Raw genomic sequence first — 16677 nt, 5'->3', positions numbered from 1 at the left:
AGAGTCTTAGAGAAGGAATTCGGCTAAAATCTCGCCAGCTCATTGCGTAGAATGAGTCTCGTTCTTTTGCCCGTTTACAATCAAGTTAGGTTACAATTTTGTCCAAATCCGGCAGTGCCCGAGCTGCGTTGATTTCACATGTCTTATCTGGTCCCAATCGAGATTCAGATGATTTGAGCCGAAAATCGTCTGTCAACAAGTAATCAAAAATAGAAAAACACGAAAAGAGGAGCAACACGAGGACTTCTCAGGGAGTCACCCATCCTAGTACTGGTCTCGCCCAAGCACGCATAACTTCGGAGTTCTAATGGGATTCGGTGCATTAGTGCTTGTATGATCACACCCGACATTGAGTGGGATTTTTATTCTTATATGCCTAGCGTACGTGTGGAGCGGGCGGCGATGGACAACACGCGGCACTGCTCTCGCCCAATCAGAACCTTGAAGTTAAGCGTTCTGGCGTGAAGGCAGAACTAGGATGGGTGACCTCCCTGGGAAGTCCTCGTGTCGTGATTGTTTACATAAATTATGGATAAAACAGTCGAAATAATTGTTTTTGATGAGTTAACCGTCTCCGGAGTAATCTGCGTCATACCCTTCCGCACAGAACCGGCTCACGACAACAAAAATCGATAAATGTTCCCAGAAAATAGGAAAAAAATAAGAAGAAGAAAATAGCGAATGTAAAGCTATTATTATGCCTGAGATACGATAAAATTGAACCAGAATCAAATTTCGGACTTCCTTAGCGGATTTCTCGAGGAAACAGAAGCTTAAAAGAAGCGGAAAATCGCAAATTAAAGGGTCTTAGAGAAGGAATTCAGCTAAAATCTTGCCAGCTCATTGCGGAATAATGAGTCTCGTTCGTTTGCCCGTTTACAATCAAATTAGGCTACAATTTTTTCAAATCCGGCAGTTCCCGAGCGACGTTGATTTCACGTCTTATCTGGTCCCAATCGAGATTCAGATGATTTGAGCCGAAAATCGTCTGTCAACAAGTATTCAAAAATAGAAAAACACGAAAAGAGGTGCAACACGAGGACTTCCCAGGGGGTCACCCACCCTAGTACTTCTCTCGCCCAAGCACGCTTTACTTCGGAGTTCTGATGGGATCCGGTTCATTAGTTCTGGTATGATCGCACCGGACATTGAGTGGGATGTTTATTCTTATATCCCTCGAGTACGTGTGGAGCGGGCGGCGATGGAAAATACGCGGCACTGCTCTCGCCCAATCAGAACCAAGAAGTTAAGCGTTCTGGCGCGATGGTAGAGCTAGGATGGGTGACATCCCTGGAAAGTCCTTGTGTCGCGACGGTTTACGTAAATTATGGCTAAAACAGTTGAAATAATTGTTTTTAATGAGTTAACCGTCTGCAGGGTAATCTGCGTCATATCCTTCTGCCCAGAACCGGCTCACGACAACAAAAATCTCTAAATGTTCCCAGAAAATAGGAAAAAAATAAGAAGGAAATAGCGAATGTAAAGCTTTTATTAATCCTGAGATACGATAAAGTAAAACCGGAATCGAATTTTGAACTTCCTAAGCGGATCTCTCGAGGAAACTAAAGCTTAACAGAAGCAGTATATCGCAAATTAGAGGGTCTTAGAGAAGGAATTCGGCTAAAATATCGCCATCTCATTGCGGAGTAATGAGTCTCGTTCGTTTGCCCGTTTACAATCAAATTAGCCTACAATTTTGTCCAAATCCGGCAGTGCCCGAGCTACGTTGATTTCACATGTCTTATCTGGTCCCGATCGAGATTCAGATTATTTGAACCGAAAATCATCTGTCAACAAGTAATCAAAAATAGAAAAACACGAAAAGGGGAGCAACACGAGGACTTACCAGGGGGTCACCCATCTTAGTACTGGTCTCGCCCAAGCACGCTTAACTTCGGAGTTCTGATGGGATCCGGTGCATTAGTGCTGGTATGATCGCACCTCACATTGAGTGGGATTTTTATTCTTATATGCCTCGCGTACGTGTGGAGCGGGCGGCGATGGACAACACGCGGCACTGCTCTCGCCCAAATGAGCCATGAAGTTAAGAATTCTGGCGCGATGGCAGAGCTAGGATGGGTGACCTCCCTGGGAAGACCTCGTGTCGCGACCGTTTACATAAATTATGGATAAAACATTCGAAATAATTGTTTTTAATGAGTTAACCGTCTCCGGAGTAATCTGGGTCATACCCTTCCGCACAGAACCGGCTCACGACAACAAACATCTCTAAATGCTCCCAGAAAATAGGAAAAAAACAAGAAGAAGAAAATAGCGAATGTAAAGCTTTTATTATGCCTGGGATACGATAAAGTGGAACCGAAATCGAATTTCGAACTTCCTAAGCGGATTTCTCGAGGAAACGGAAGTTAACAGAAGCGGAAAATCGCAAATTAGAGGGCCTTAGAGAAGGAATTCGGCTAAAATCTCGCCAGCTCATTGCGGGGTAATGAGTCTCGTTCGTTTGCCCGTTTACAATCAAATTAGGCTACAATTTTGTCCGAATCCAGCAGTGTCCGACCTACGTTGATTTCACATGTCCTATCTTGTCCCTATCGAGATTCAGATTATTTGAGCCGAAAATCGTCTGTCAACAAGTAATCAAAAATAGAAAAACACGAAAAGGGGTGCAACACGAGGAGTTCCCTGGAGGTCACCTATCCTAGTACTGGTCTCGCCCAAGCACGCTTAACTTCAGAGTTCTGATGGGATCCGGTGCATTAGTGCTGGTATGATCGCACCCCACATTGAGTGGGATTTTTATTCTTATATGCCTCACGTACGTGTGGAGCGGGCGAAGATGGACAACACGCGGCACTGCTCCCGCCCAATCAGAACCATGAAGTTAAGCATTCTGGCGCGATGCAGAGCTAGGATGGGTGACCTCCTTGGGAAGGCCTCGTGTCGCGACCGTTTACATAAATTATGGATAAAACATTCGAAATAATTGTTTTTAATGAGTTAACCGTCTCCGGAGTAATCTGCGTCATACCCTTCCGCACAGAACCGGCTCACGACAACAAAAATCGCTAAGTATTCCCATAAAATAGAAAAAAATAAGAAGAGGAAAATAGCGAATGTAAAGCTATTATTATGCCTGGGATAAAATAAAATGGAACCGGAATCAATTTCGGACTTCCTAAGCGGATTTCTCGAGGAAACTAAAGCTTAACAGAAGCGGAAAATCGCAAATTAGAGGGTTTTAGAGAAGAAATTCGGCTAAAATTTCGCCAGCTCATTGCGGAGTAATAAGTCTCGTTCGTTTGCCCGTTTACAACAAAATTAGGCTACAATTTTGTCCAAATCCGGCAATGTTCGAGCTACGTTTATTTCATATGTCTTATCTGGTCCCGATCGAGATTCAAGTGATTTGAGCCGAAAATCATCTGTCAACAAGTAATCAAAAATAGAAAAACACGAAAAAGGGTGCAACACGAGGACTTACCAGGGGGTCACCCATCTTAGTACTGCTCTCGCCCAAGCACGCTTAACTTCGGAGTTCTGATGGGATCCGGTGCATTAGTGCTGGTATAATCGCACCCCACATTGAGTGGGATTTTTATACTTATATGCCTCGCGTACGTGTGGAGCGGGCGGCGATGGACAACACGCTGCACTGCTCTCGCCCAAATGAGGCATGAAGTTAAACATTCTGGCGCGATGGCAGAGCTAGGATGGGTGACCTCCCTGGGAAGACCTCGTGTCGCGACCGTTTACATAAATTATGGATAAAACATTCGAAATAATTGTTTTTAATGAGTTAACCGTCTCCGGAGTAATCTGGGTCATACCCTTCCGCACAGAACCGGCTCACGACAACAAACATCTCTAAATGTTCCCAGAAAATAGGAAAAAAATAAGAAGAAGAAAATAGCGAATGTAAAGCTTTTATTATGCCTGGGATACGATAAAATGGAACCGAAATCGAATTTCGAACTTCATAAGCGGATTTCTCGAGGAAACAGAAGTTAACAGAAGCGGAAAATCGCAAATTAGAGGGCCTTAAAGAAGGAATTCGGCTAAAATCTCGCCAGCTCATTGCGGAGCAATGAGTCTCGTTCGTTTGCCCGTTTACAATCGAATTATGCTACAATTTTGTCCAAATCCGGCAGTGTCCGACCTACGTTGATTTCACATGTCTTATCTAGTCCCGATCGAGATTCAGATTATTTAAGCCGAAAATCGTCTCTCAACAAGTAATCAAAAATAGAAAAACACGAAAAGGGGTGCAACACGAGGAGTTCCCTGGGGGTCACCTATCCTAGTACTGGTCTCGCCCAAGCACGCTTAACTTCGGAGTTTTGATGGGATCCGGTGCATTAGTGCTGGTATGATCGCACCCCACATTGAGTGGGATTTTTATTCTTATATGCCTCGCGTACGTGTGGAGCAGGCAGAGATGGACAACACGCGGCACTGCTCCCGCCCAATCAGAACCATGAAGTTAAGCATTCTGGCGCGATGGCAGAGCTAGGATGGGTGACCTCCCTGGGAAGACCTCGTGTCGCGACCGTTTACATAAATTATGGATAAAACATTCGAAATAATTGTTTTTAATGAGTTAACCGTCTCCGGAGTAATCTGCGTCATACCCTTCCGCACAGAACCGGCTCACGACAACAAAAATCGCTAAATGTTCCCAGAAAATAGGAAAAAAATAAGAAGAAGAAAATAGCGAATGTAAAGCTTTTCTTATGCATGGGTTGCGATAAAGTGGAACCGAAATCAAATTTCGAACTTCCTAAGCGGATTTCTCGAGGAAACGGAAGATTAACAGAAGTGGAAAATCGCAAATTAGAGGGTCTTAGAGAAGGAATTTGGTTAAAATCTCGCAAGCTCACTACGGAGTAATGAGTCTCGTTCGTTTGCCCGTTTACAATCAAATTAGGCTACAATTTTGTCCGAATCCGGCAGTGCCCGAGCTACGTTGATTTCACATGTTTTATCAGGTCCCGATCGAGATTCAGATTATTTGAGCCAAAAATCGTCTGTCAACAAGTAATCAAAAATAGAAAAACACGAAAAGGGGTGCAACACGAGGAGTTCCCTGGGGGTCACCTATCCTAGTACTGGTCTCGCCCAAGCACGCTTAACTTCGGAGTTCTGATGGGATCCGGTGCATTAGTGCTGGTATGATCGCACCCCACATTGAGTGGGATTTTTATTCTTATATGCCTCGCGTACGTGTGGAGCGGGCGGAGATGGACAACACGCGGCACTGCTCTCGCCCAATCAGAACCATGAAGTTAAGCATTCTGGCGCGATGGCAGAGCTAGGATGGGTGACCTCCCTGGGAAGACCTCGTGTCGCGACCGTTTACATAAATTATGGATAAAACATTCGAAATAATTGTTTTTAATGAGTTAACCGTCTCTGTAATAATCTGCGTCATACCCTTCCGCACAGAACCGGCTCACGACAACAAAAATCGCTAAGTATTCCAAAAAAACAGAAAAAAATAAGAAGAGGAAAATAGCGAATGTAAAACTATTATTATGCCTGGGATAAAATAAAATGGAACCGGAATCAATTTCGGACTTCCTAAGCGGATTTCTTGACGAAACGAAAGCTTAACAGAAGCGGAAAATCGCAAATTAGAGGGTTTTAGACAAGAAATTCGGCTAAAATCTCGCCAGCTCATTGCGGAGTAATAAGTCTCGTTCGTTTGCTCGTTTACAACCAAATTAGGCTACAATTTTGTCCAAATCCGGCAATGTTCGAGCTACGTTGATTTCACATGTCTTATCTGGTCCCGATCGAGATTCAAGTGATTTGAGCCGAAAATCATTTGTCAACAAGTAATCAAAAATAGAAAAACACGAAAAAGGGTGCAACACGAGGATTTCCCAGGTGGTCACCCATCCTAGTACTACTCTCGCCCAAGCAAGCTTAACTTCGGAGTTCTGATGGGATCTGCTGCATTAGTGCGAGAATGATCGCACCCGACATTGAGTAAGATGTTTATTCTTATATCCCTCGAGTACGTGTGGAGCGGGCGGCGATGGACAACACGCGGCACTGCTCTCGCCCAATCAGAACCATGAAGTTAAGCGTTCTGGCGCGATGGCAGAGCTAGGATGAGTGACCTCCCTGGGAAGACCTCGTGTCGCGACCGTTTACATAAATTATGGATAAAACATTCGAAATAATTGTTTTTAATGAGTTACCCGTCTCCGGAGTAATCTGGATCATACCCTTCCGCACAGACAGGCTCACGACAACAATCGCTAAATGTTCCCAGAAAATAGAAAAAAAATAAAAAGAAGAAAAAAGCGAATGTAAAGCTTTTATTATGCCTGGGATACGATAATGTGGAACCGAAATCGAATTTCGAACTTCCTAAGCGGATTTCTCGAGGAAACGGAAGTTAACAGAAGCGGAAAATCGCAAATTAGAGGGCCTTAGAGAAGGAATTCGGCTAAAATCTCGTCAGCTCATTGCGGAGGAATGAGTCTCGTCGTTTGCCCGTTTACAATCAAATTAGGCTACAATTTTGTCCAAATCCGGCAGTGTCCGACCTACGTTGATTTCACATGTCTTATCTGGTCCCGATCGAGATTCTGATTATTTGAGCCGAAAATCTTCTGTCAACAATTAATCAAAAATAGAAAAACACGAAAAGGGGTGCAACACGAGGAGTTCCCTGGGGGTCACCTATCCTAGTACTACTCTCGCCCAAGCACGCTTAACTTTGGAGTTCTGATGGGATCCGGTAAATTAGTGCTGGTATGATCGCACCCGACATTGAGTGGATGTTTATTCTTATATCCAAAGAGTACGTGTGGAGAAAGCGACGATGGACAACACGCGGCACTGCTCTCGCCTAATCAGAACCATGATGTTAAGCGTTCTGGTGCGATGGGAGAGCTAGGATGGGTAACCTCCCTGGAAAGTACTCGTGTCACGACCGTTTACATAAATTATGGATAAAACAGTCGAAATAATTGTTTTTAATGAGTTAAACGTCTCCGGAGTAATCTACGTAATACCCTTCTGCATAGAACCGGCTCACGACAACAAAAATCGCTAAGTATTCCCAGAAAACAGAAAAAAAATAAGAAGAACAAAATAGCGAATGTAAAGCTATTATTATGCCTGGGATAAAATAAAATGGAACCGGAATCAATTTCGGACTTCCTAAGCGGATTTCTCGAGAAAACGAAAGCTTAACAGAAGCGGAAAATCGCAAATTAGAGGGTTTTAGAGAAGAAATTCGGCTAAAATCTCGCCAGCTCATTGCGGAGTAAAAAGTCTCGTTCGTTTGCCCGTTTACAATCAAATTAGGCTACAATTTTGTCCAAATCCGGCAATGTTCGAGCTACGTTGATTTCACATGTCTTATCTGGTCCTGATCGAGATTCAAGTGATTTGAGCCAAAATCATATGTCAACAAGTAATCAAAAATAGAAAAACACGAAAAGGGGTGCAACACGAGGACTTCCCAGGGGTCAACCATCCTAGTACTGCTCTCGCCCAAGCACGCTTAACTTCGGAGTTCTGATGGGATCCGGTGCATTAGTGCTGGTATGATCGCACCAGACATTGAGTTGAATGTTCATTCTTATATCCCTCGAGTACGTGTGGAACGGGCGGCGATGGACAACACGCGGCACTGCTCTCGCCCAATCAGAACCATGAAGTTAAGTGTTCTGGCGCGATGGCAGAGCTAGGATGGGTGACCTCCCGTGGAAGTCCTCGGGTCGTGACCGTTTACGTAAATTATGGAAAAAACAGTCGACATAATTTTTTTTAATTAGTTAACTGTCTCCGGAGTAATCTGGGCAATACACTTCGGCACAGAACCGGCTCACGACAACAAAAATCGCTTAATGTTCCCAGAAAATAGGAAAAAAATAAGAAGAAGAAAATAGCGAATGTAAAGCTTTTCTTATGCATGGGTTGCGATAAAGTGGAACCAAAATCGAATTTCGAACTTCCTAAGCGGATTTCTCGAGGAAACGGAAGGTTAACAGAAGTGGAAAATCGCAAATTAGAGGGTCTTAGAGTAGGAATTTGGTTAAAATCTCGCAAGCTCATTGCGGAGTAATGAGTCTCATTCGTTTGCCCGTTTACAATCAAATTAGGCTACAATTTTGTCCGAATCCGGCAGTGCCCGAGCTACGTTGATTTCACATGTCTTATCAGGTCCCGATCGAGATTCAGATGATTTGAGCCGAAAATCGTCTGTCAATAAGTAATCAAAAATAGAAAAACACGAAAAGGGGTGCAACACGAGGACTTCCCAAGGGGTCACCCATCCTAGTACTGCTCTCGCCCATTCACGCTTAACTTCGGAGTTCTGATGGGATCCGGTGCATTAGTGCTGGTATGATCGCACCCGATATTGAGTGGGATGTTTATTCTTATATCCTTCGAGTATGTGTGGAGCGGGCGGCGATGGACAACACGCGGCACTGCTCTCGTCCAATCAGAACCATGAAGTTAAGCGTTCTGGCACGATGGCATAATTGTTTTTAATGCGTTAACCGTCTCCGGAGTAATCTGGTTCATACCATTCGGCACAGAACCGGCTCACGACAACAAAAATCGATAAATGTTCCCAGAAAATAGGAAAAAAATAAGAAGAAGAAAATAGGGAATGTAAAGCTTTTATTATGCCTGGGATACGATAAAGTGGAACCGAAATCGAATTTCGGCCTTCCTAAGCGGATTTCTCGAGGAAACGGAAGTTTAACAGAAGCGGAAAATCGCAAATTAGAGGGTCTTAAAGAAGGAATTTGGCTAAAATCTCGCAAGCTCATTGCGAAGTAATGAGTCTCATTCGTTTGCCCGTTTACAATCAAATTAGTCTACAATTTTGTCCAAATCTGGCAGTGCCCGAGCTACGTTGATTTCACATGTTTTATCTATTCCTGATCGAGATTCAGATGATTTGAGCAAAAATCGTCTGTCACCAAGTAATCAAAAATAGAAAAATACGAAAAGGGGTACATCTCGAGGAAACGAAAGCTTAACAGAAGCAGTATATCGCAAATTAGAAGGTCTTAGAGAAGGAATTCGGCTAAAATATCGCCATCTCATTGCGGAGTAATGAGTCTTGTTCGTTTGCCCGTTTACCATAAAATTAGCCTACAATTTTGTTCAAATCCGGCAGTGCCCGAGCTACGTTGATTTCACATGTCATATCTGGTCCCGATCGAGATTCAGATGATTTGAGCCGAAAATCGTCTGTCACCAAGTAATCAAAAATAGAAAAACAAGAAAAGGGGTACAACACGAGGATTTCTTAGGGGGTCACCCATCCTAGCACTGCTCTCGCCTAAGCACGCTTAACTTCGGAGTTCTGATGGGATCCCGTGCATTAGTGCTGGTATGATCGCACCCGACATTGAGTGGGATGTTTATTCTTATATCCCTCGAGTACGTGTGGAGCGGGAGGCGATGGACAACACGCGGCACTGCTCTCGCCCAATCAGAACCATGAAGTTAAGCGTTCTGGCGCGATGGCCGAGTTAGGATGGGTGACCCTTGTGGAAAGTCCTCGTGTCGCGACCGTTTACGTAAATTATGGCTAAAATAGTAAAAATAATTGTTTTTAATGAGTTAACCGTCTCCGGAGTAATCTGGGTCATAACCTTCCGCACAGAACCGGCTCACGACAACAAAAATCGTTAAATGTTCCCAGAAAATAGAAAAAAAAAATAAGAATAAGATAATAGCGAATGTAAAGCTATTATTATGCCTGGGATACGATAAAATGGAACCGAAATCGAATCTCGGACTACCTAAACGGATTTCTCGAGGAAACGGAAGCTTAACAAATGCGGAAAATCGCTAATTAGAGGGTCTTAGAGAAGGAATTCGGCTAAAATCTCGCCAGCTCATTGCGGAGTAATCAGTCTCGTTCTTTTTCCCGTTTACAATCAAATTAGGCTACAATTTTGTCCAAATCCGGCAGTGCCCGAGCTACGTTGATTTCACATGTCTTATCAGGTCCCGATCGAGATTCAGATGAGTTGAGCCGAAAATCGTCTGTCAACAAGTAATCAAAAATAGAAAAACACGTAAAGGGGTGCAACACGAGGACTTCCTAGGGGGTCACCCATCCTAGTACTGTTCTCGCACAAGCACGCTTTACTTCGGAGTTCTGATGGGATCCGGTGCATTAGTGCTGGTATGATCACACCGGACATTGAGTGGGATGTTTATTCTTATATCCCTCGAGTACGTGTGGAGCGGAGGGCGATGGACAACACGCGGCACTGCTGTCGCCCAATCATAACCATGAAGTTAAGCGTTCTGGCGCGATGGTAGAGCTAGGATGGGTGACATCCCTGGGAAGTCCTTGTGTCGCGAAGGTTTACGTAAATTATGGCTAAAACAGTCGAAATAAATTTTTTTAATGAGTTAACCGTCTCCAGAGTAATCTGCGTCATACCTTTCTGCACAGAACCGGCTCACGACAACAAAAATCTCTAAATGTTCCTAGAAAATAGGAAAAAAATAAGAAGGAAATAGCGAATGCAAAGCTATTATTATTCCTGGGATACGATAAAATGGAACCGGAAACGAATTTCGAACTTCCTAAGCGGATTTCTCGAGAAAACGAAAGCTTAACAGAAGCGGTAAATCGCAAATTAGAGGGTCTTAAAGAAGGAATTCGGCTAAAATATCGCCATCTCATTGCGGAGTAATGAGTCTCGTTCGTTTGCCCGTTTACAATCAAATTAGCCTACAATTTTGTCCAAATCCGGCAGTGCCCGAGCTACGTTGATTTCACATGTCTTATCTGGTCCCGATCGAGATTCAGATTATTTGAGTCAAAAATCATCTGTCAACAAGTAATCAAAAATAGAAAAACACGAAAAGGGGTGCAACACGAGGACTTTCCAGGGGGTCACCCATCTTAGTACTGGTCTCGCCCTAGCACGCTTAACTTTGGAGTTCTTATGGGATTCGGTGCATTAGTGCTGGTATGATCGCACCCCACATTGAGTGTGATTTTTATTCTTATATGCCTCGCGTACGTGTGAAGCGGGCGACAATGGACAACACGCGGCACTGCTCTCGCCCAATCAGAACCATGAAGTTAAGCGTTCTGGCGCGATGGTAGAGCTAGGATGGGTGACCTCCCTGTGAAGACCACGTGTCGCGACCGTTTACGCAAATTATGGATAAAACATTTCGAAATAATTGTTTTTAATGAGTTAACCGTCTCCGGAGTAATCTGGGTCATACCCTTCCGCACAGAACCGGCTCACGACAACAAAAATTGCTAAATGTTCCCAAAAAAAAGGAAAAAAATAAGAAGAAGAAAATAGCGAATGTAAAACTTTTATTATACCTGGGATACGATAAAGTGGAACCGAAATCGAATTTCGAACTTCCTAAGCGGATTTTTCGAGGAAACGGAAGCTTAATAGAAGCGGAAAATCGCAAATTAGAGGGTTTTAGAGAAGGAATTCGGCTAAAATCTCGCCAGCTCATTGCGGAGTAATGAGTCTCGTTCGTTTGCCCGTTTACAATCAAATTAGGCTACAATTATGTCCAAATCCGGCAGTGTCCGACCTACGTTGATTTCACATGTCTTATCTGGTCCCGATCGAGATTCAGAATATTTGAGCCGAAAATCGTCTGTCAACAAGTAATCAAAAATAGAAAAACACGAAAAGGGGTGCAACATGAGGACTTCCCTGGGGGTCACCTATCCTAGCACTGCTCTCGGCCAAGCACGCTTAACTTCGGAGTTCTGATGGTATCCGGTGAATTAGTGCTGGTATGATCGCTCCCGACATTGAGTGGATGTTTATTCTTATATCCCAAGTGTACGTGTGGAGAAAGCGACGATGGACAACACGAGGCATTGCTCTCGCCCAATCAGAACCATGAAGTTAAGCGTTCTGGCGCGATGGCAGAGCTAGGATGGGTAACCTCCCTTGGAAGTACTCGTGTCACGACCGTTTACGTAAATTATGGATGAAACAGACGAAATAATTGTTTTTAATGAGTTAACCGTCTCCGGAGTAATCTACGTAATACCCTTCTGCATAGAACTGGCTCACGATAACAAAAATCGCTAAGTATTCCCAGAAAACAGAAAAAAAAAGAAGAAGAAAATAGCGAATGTAAAGCAATTATTATGCCTAATAAAATGGAACCGAAATCGAATTTCGGACTTCCTAAGCGGATTTCTCGAGGAAACGAAAGCTTAATAGAAGCGGAAAATCGCAAATTAGAGGGTTTTAGAGAAGAAATTCGGCTAAAATCTCCCCAGTTCATTGCGGAGTAATAAGTCTCGTTCGTTTGCCCGTTTACAATCAAATTAGGCTACAATTTTGTCCAAATCCGGCAATGTTCGAGGTACGTTGATTTCACATGTCTTACCTGGTCCCGATCGAGATTCAAGTGATTTGAGCCGAAAATCGTCTGTCAACAAGTAATCAAAAATAGAAAAAGACGAAAAGGGGTGCAACACGAGGATTTCCCAGGGGGTCAACCATCCTAATACTGCTCTCGCCCAAGCACGCTTAAATTCGGAGTTCTGATGGGATCCAGTGCATTAGTGCTAGTATGATCGCACCCGACATTGAGTGGGATGTTTATTCTTATATTATTCGATTATGTGTGGAGCGGGCGGCGATAGACAACACGCGGCACTGCTCTCGTCCAATCAGAACCATGAAGTTAAAAGTTCTGGCGCGATGGCAGAGCTAGGATGGGTGACCGCCCTTGAAAGTCCTCGTGTCGCGACCGTTTACGTAAATTATGGATAAAACAGTCGACATAATTGTTTTTAATGAGTTAACCGTCTCCGGAGTAATCTGGGTCATACCATTCGGCACAGAACCGGCTCACGACAACAAAAATCGATAAATGTTCTTAGAAAGTAGGAAAAAAATAAGAAGAAGAAAATAGAGAATGTAATGCTTTTATTATGCCTGGGATACAATAAAGTGGAACCGAAATCGAATTTCGAACTTCCTAAGTGGATTTCTCGAGGAAACGGAAGCTTAACAGAAGCGGAAAATCGCAAATTAGAGGGTCTTAAAGAAGGAATTTGGCTAAAATCTCGCAAGCTCATTGCGGAGTAATGAGTCTCGTTCGTTTGCCAGTTTACAATCAAATTAGTCTACACTTTTGTCCAAATCCGGCAGTGTCCGAGCTACGTTGATTTCACATGTTTTATCTATTCCTGATCGAGATTCAGAGGGTTTGAGCCGAAAATCGTCTGTCACCAAGTAATCAAAAATAGAAAAACACGAAAAAGGGTACAACACGAGGACTTCTCAGGGGGTCACCCATCCTATCACTGCTCTCGCCCAAGCACGCTTAACTTCGGAGTTCTGATGGGATCCCGTGCGTTAGTGCTTGTATGATCGCACCCAATATTGAGTTGGATGTTTAATCCTAAATCCTTCGAGTATTTGTGGAGCGGGCAGCGATGGACAACACGCGGCACTGCTCTCGCCCAATCAGAACCATGAAGTTAAGCGTTCTGGCGCGATGACAGAGCTAGGATGGGTGACCTCCCTGGGAAATCCTCGTGTCGCGACCGTTTACGTAAATTATGGATAAAACATATAAAATAATCGTCTGTGAACAAGTAATCAAGAATAGAAAAAGACGAAAAGGGGTGCCACACGAGGACATCCCAGGTGGTCACCCATCCTAGTACTGCTCTCGTCCAAGCACGCTTAGCTTCGGAGTTCTGATGGGATCCGGTGCATTAGTGCTGGTATGGTCGCACCCGACATTGATTGGATGTTTATTCTTATATCCCAACAGCACGTGTGGAGAAGGCGACGATGGACAACACGCGGCACTGCTCTCGCCCAATCAGAACCATGATGTTAAGCGTTCTGGCGCGATGGCAGAGCTAGGATAGGTAACCTCCCTGGGAAGTACTCGTGTCACGACCGTTTACGTAAATTATGGATAAAACAGTCGAAATAATTGTTTTTAATGAGTAAGCCGTATCCGGAGTAATCTACGTAATACCCTTCTGCACAGAACCGGCTCACGACAACAAAAATCGCTAAAAAGAAGAAAATAGCGAATGTAAAACTATTATTATGCCTGTGATAAGATAAAATGGAACCGGAATAAAATTTCGGACTTCCTAATTGGATTTCTAGAGGAAACGGAAGCTTAACAGAAGCGAAAATCGCAAATTAGAGGGTTTTAGAGAAGAAATTCGGCTAAAATCTCGCAAGCTCATTGCGGAGTAATGATTCTCGTTCGTTTGGCAACAATTTTGTCCAAATCCGGCAGTGCCCGAGCTACGTTTATTTCACATGTCTCATCTGGTCCCGATCGAGATTCAGATGATTTGAGCCGAAAATCGTTTGTCAACAAGTAATCATAAATACAAAAACACGAAAAGGGGTGCAACACGAGGACTTCCCAAGGGGTCACCCATCCTAGTACTGCTCTCGCCCATGCACGCTTAACTTCGGAGTTTTGATGGGATCCAGTGCATTAGGGCTTGTATGATCGCACTTGATATTGAGTGGGATGTTTATTCTTATATCCTTCGAGTATGTGTGGAGCGGGCGGCGATGGACAACACGCGGCACTGCTCTCGTCCAATCAGAACCATGAAGTTAAGCGTTCTGGCACGATGGCAGAGCTAGGATGGGTGACCTCCCTTGGAAATCCTCGTGTCGCTACCGTTTACGTAAATTATGGATAAAACAGTCGACATAATTGTTTTTAATGAGTTAACCGTCTCCGTAGTAATCTGGGTCATACCATTCGGCACAGAACCGGCTCACGACAACAAAAATCGATAAATGTTCCCAGAAAATAGGAAAAAAATAAGAAGAAGAAAATAGCGAATGTAATGCTTTTATTATGCCTGAGATACGATAAAGTGGAACCGAAATCGAATTTCGAACTTCCTAAGCGGATTTCTCGAGGAAACGGAAGCTTAACAGAAGCGGAAAATCGCAAATTAGAGGGTCATAAAGAAGGAATTTGGCTAAAATCTCGCAAGCTCATTACAAAGTAATGAGTCTCGTTCGTTTTCCCGTTTACAATCAAATTAGTCTACAATTATGTCCAAATCTGGCAGTGCCTGAGCTACGTTGGTTTCACATGTTTTATCTATTCCTGATCGAGATTCAGATGATTTGAGCGAAAATCGTCTGTCACCAAGTAATCAAAAATAGAAAAATACGAAAAGGGGTACAACACGAGGACTTCTCAAGGGGTCACCCATCCTAGCACTGCTCTCGCCCAAGCACGCTTAACTTCGGAGTTCTGATGGGATCTTGTGCATTAGTGCTGGTATGATCGCACCCGATATTGAGTTGGATGTTTATTCTTATATCCTTCGAGTATGTGTGGAGCGGGCGGCGATGGACAACACGCGGCACTGCTCTCGCCCAATCAGAACCATGAAGTTAAGCGTTCTGGCGCGATGGCAGAGCTAGGATGGATGACCTCCCTGGGAAGTCCTCGTGTCGCGACCGTTTACGTAAATTATGGATAAAACATTCAAAATAATTGTTTTTAACGAGTTGATCGTCTTTGGAGTAATCTGGGTCATACCCTTCTGCACAGAACCGGCTCACGACAACAAAAATCGCTAAATGTTCCCAAAAAATAGGAAAAAAATAAGAAGAAGAAAATAGTGAATGTAAAGCTTTTATTATGCCTGGGATACGATAAAGTGGAACCGAAATTGAATTTCGAACTTACTAAGCGGATTACTCGAGGAAACGGAAGCTTAACAGAAGCGGAAAATCGCAAATTAGAGGGTCTTAGAGAAGGAATTCGGCTAAAATCTAGCCAGCTCATTGCGGAGTAATGAATCTCGTTCGTTTGCCCGTTACCAATCAAATTAGGCTACAATTTTGTCAAAATTCGGCAGTGCCCGAGCTACGTTGATTTCTCATGTCTTATCTGGTCCCGATCGAGATTCAGATGATTTGAGCCGAAAATCGTCTGTCAACAAGTAATCAAAAATAGAAAAACACGAAAATGGGTGCAACACGAGGACTTCCCAGGTGGTCACCCATCCTTGTACTGCTCTCGTCCAAGAACGCTTAGCTTCGGAGTTCTGATGGGATCCGGTGCATTAGTGCTGGTATGATCGCACCCGACATTGAGTGGATGTTTATTCTTATATCTCAAGAGTACGTGTGGAGAAGGCGACAATGGACAACACGCGGCACTGCTCTCGCCCAATCAGAACCATGAAGTTAAGCGTTCTGGCGTGATGGCCGAGCCAGGATGGGTAACCTCCCTGGGACGTACTCGTGTCACGACCATTTACGTAAATTATGGATAAAACAGTCGAAATAATTGTTTTTAATGAGTTATCCGTCTCCGGAGTAATCTGCGTCATACCCTTCCGCACAGAACCGGCTCACGACAACAAAAATCGATAAATGTACTCAGAAAATAGAAAAAAAAAATAAGAAGAAGGAAATAGCGAATGTAAAACTATTATTATGCCTGGGATACGATAAAATGGAACGGGAATCGAATTTCGTACTTCCTAAACGGATTTCTCGAGGAAACGGAAGCTCAACAGAAGCGGAATATCTCAAATTAGAGGGTCTTAGAGAAGGAATTCGGCTAAAATCTCACCAGCTCATTGCGTAATAACGAGTCTCGTTCGTTTGACCGTTTACAATCAAATTAGCCTACAATTTTGTCCAAATCCGGCAGTGGCCGAGCAACGTTGATTTCAGTCGAAATAATTTTTTT

General features: G+C 43.7%; 19 non-coding genes and 2 pseudogenes across 19 annotated transcripts; all 21 read right to left on the bottom strand.

The window, feature by feature from the left end:
* Positions 1-226: 226 nt before the first annotated feature.
* On the bottom strand, positions 227-345 carry LOC142511059 (5S ribosomal RNA; annotated as a pseudogene).
* A 680-nt stretch (positions 346-1025) lies between these two features.
* On the bottom strand, positions 1026-1144 carry LOC142516046 (5S ribosomal RNA). The gene has a single exon (XR_012811861.1). It is a non-coding gene; the product is annotated as a 5S ribosomal RNA (ribosomal RNA).
* Positions 1145-1824: 680 nt separating this feature from the next.
* LOC142515945 (5S ribosomal RNA) lies at positions 1825-1943 on the bottom strand. Its single transcript, XR_012811765.1, has one exon. It is a non-coding gene; the product is annotated as a 5S ribosomal RNA (ribosomal RNA).
* A 681-nt stretch (positions 1944-2624) lies between these two features.
* On the bottom strand, positions 2625-2743 carry LOC142514612 (5S ribosomal RNA). The gene has a single exon (XR_012810500.1). It is a non-coding gene; the product is annotated as a 5S ribosomal RNA (ribosomal RNA).
* A 680-nt stretch (positions 2744-3423) lies between these two features.
* LOC142513799 (5S ribosomal RNA) lies at positions 3424-3542 on the bottom strand. The gene has a single exon (XR_012809726.1). It is a non-coding gene; the product is annotated as a 5S ribosomal RNA (ribosomal RNA).
* A 681-nt stretch (positions 3543-4223) lies between these two features.
* On the bottom strand, positions 4224-4342 carry LOC142515876 (5S ribosomal RNA). Its single transcript, XR_012811696.1, has one exon. It is a non-coding gene; the product is annotated as a 5S ribosomal RNA (ribosomal RNA).
* A 683-nt stretch (positions 4343-5025) lies between these two features.
* Positions 5026-5144, bottom strand: LOC142513783 (5S ribosomal RNA). Its single transcript, XR_012809711.1, has one exon. It is a non-coding gene; the product is annotated as a 5S ribosomal RNA (ribosomal RNA).
* A 681-nt stretch (positions 5145-5825) lies between these two features.
* Positions 5826-5944, bottom strand: LOC142506556 (5S ribosomal RNA). The gene has a single exon (XR_012804845.1). It is a non-coding gene; the product is annotated as a 5S ribosomal RNA (ribosomal RNA).
* A 677-nt stretch (positions 5945-6621) lies between these two features.
* Positions 6622-6740, bottom strand: LOC142515407 (5S ribosomal RNA). The gene has a single exon (XR_012811254.1). It is a non-coding gene; the product is annotated as a 5S ribosomal RNA (ribosomal RNA).
* Positions 6741-7420: 680 nt separating this feature from the next.
* LOC142514485 (5S ribosomal RNA) lies at positions 7421-7538 on the bottom strand. Its single transcript, XR_012810375.1, has one exon. It is a non-coding gene; the product is annotated as a 5S ribosomal RNA (ribosomal RNA).
* Positions 7539-8221: 683 nt separating this feature from the next.
* On the bottom strand, positions 8222-8340 carry LOC142513590 (5S ribosomal RNA). The gene has a single exon (XR_012809529.1). It is a non-coding gene; the product is annotated as a 5S ribosomal RNA (ribosomal RNA).
* Positions 8341-9226: 886 nt separating this feature from the next.
* On the bottom strand, positions 9227-9345 carry LOC142507353 (5S ribosomal RNA). The gene has a single exon (XR_012805613.1). It is a non-coding gene; the product is annotated as a 5S ribosomal RNA (ribosomal RNA).
* A 685-nt stretch (positions 9346-10030) lies between these two features.
* Positions 10031-10149, bottom strand: LOC142517558 (5S ribosomal RNA). Its single transcript, XR_012813298.1, has one exon. It is a non-coding gene; the product is annotated as a 5S ribosomal RNA (ribosomal RNA).
* Positions 10150-10829: 680 nt separating this feature from the next.
* LOC142506279 (5S ribosomal RNA) lies at positions 10830-10948 on the bottom strand. The gene has a single exon (XR_012804574.1). It is a non-coding gene; the product is annotated as a 5S ribosomal RNA (ribosomal RNA).
* Positions 10949-11632: 684 nt separating this feature from the next.
* Positions 11633-11751, bottom strand: LOC142511617 (5S ribosomal RNA; annotated as a pseudogene).
* Positions 11752-12424: 673 nt separating this feature from the next.
* LOC142517235 (5S ribosomal RNA) lies at positions 12425-12543 on the bottom strand. The gene has a single exon (XR_012812992.1). It is a non-coding gene; the product is annotated as a 5S ribosomal RNA (ribosomal RNA).
* A 683-nt stretch (positions 12544-13226) lies between these two features.
* LOC142509136 (5S ribosomal RNA) lies at positions 13227-13345 on the bottom strand. Its single transcript, XR_012807323.1, has one exon. It is a non-coding gene; the product is annotated as a 5S ribosomal RNA (ribosomal RNA).
* A 246-nt stretch (positions 13346-13591) lies between these two features.
* LOC142514697 (5S ribosomal RNA) lies at positions 13592-13710 on the bottom strand. The gene has a single exon (XR_012810579.1). It is a non-coding gene; the product is annotated as a 5S ribosomal RNA (ribosomal RNA).
* Positions 13711-14343: 633 nt separating this feature from the next.
* Positions 14344-14462, bottom strand: LOC142509782 (5S ribosomal RNA). The gene has a single exon (XR_012807937.1). It is a non-coding gene; the product is annotated as a 5S ribosomal RNA (ribosomal RNA).
* Positions 14463-15144: 682 nt separating this feature from the next.
* On the bottom strand, positions 15145-15263 carry LOC142517203 (5S ribosomal RNA). The gene has a single exon (XR_012812962.1). It is a non-coding gene; the product is annotated as a 5S ribosomal RNA (ribosomal RNA).
* Positions 15264-15946: 683 nt separating this feature from the next.
* LOC142515134 (5S ribosomal RNA) lies at positions 15947-16065 on the bottom strand. The gene has a single exon (XR_012810993.1). It is a non-coding gene; the product is annotated as a 5S ribosomal RNA (ribosomal RNA).
* Positions 16066-16677: the final 612 nt, after the last annotated feature.

The sequence above is a fragment of the Primulina tabacum genome, chromosome 10, assembly GCF_025594145.1.
Source record: "Primulina tabacum isolate GXHZ01 chromosome 10, ASM2559414v2, whole genome shotgun sequence".
Lineage (NCBI taxonomy): Eukaryota > Viridiplantae > Streptophyta > Magnoliopsida > Lamiales > Gesneriaceae > Primulina > Primulina tabacum.
Note: the sequence above shows the minus strand (reverse complement) of the source record. Positions and strands in the feature narration are given on the sequence as shown.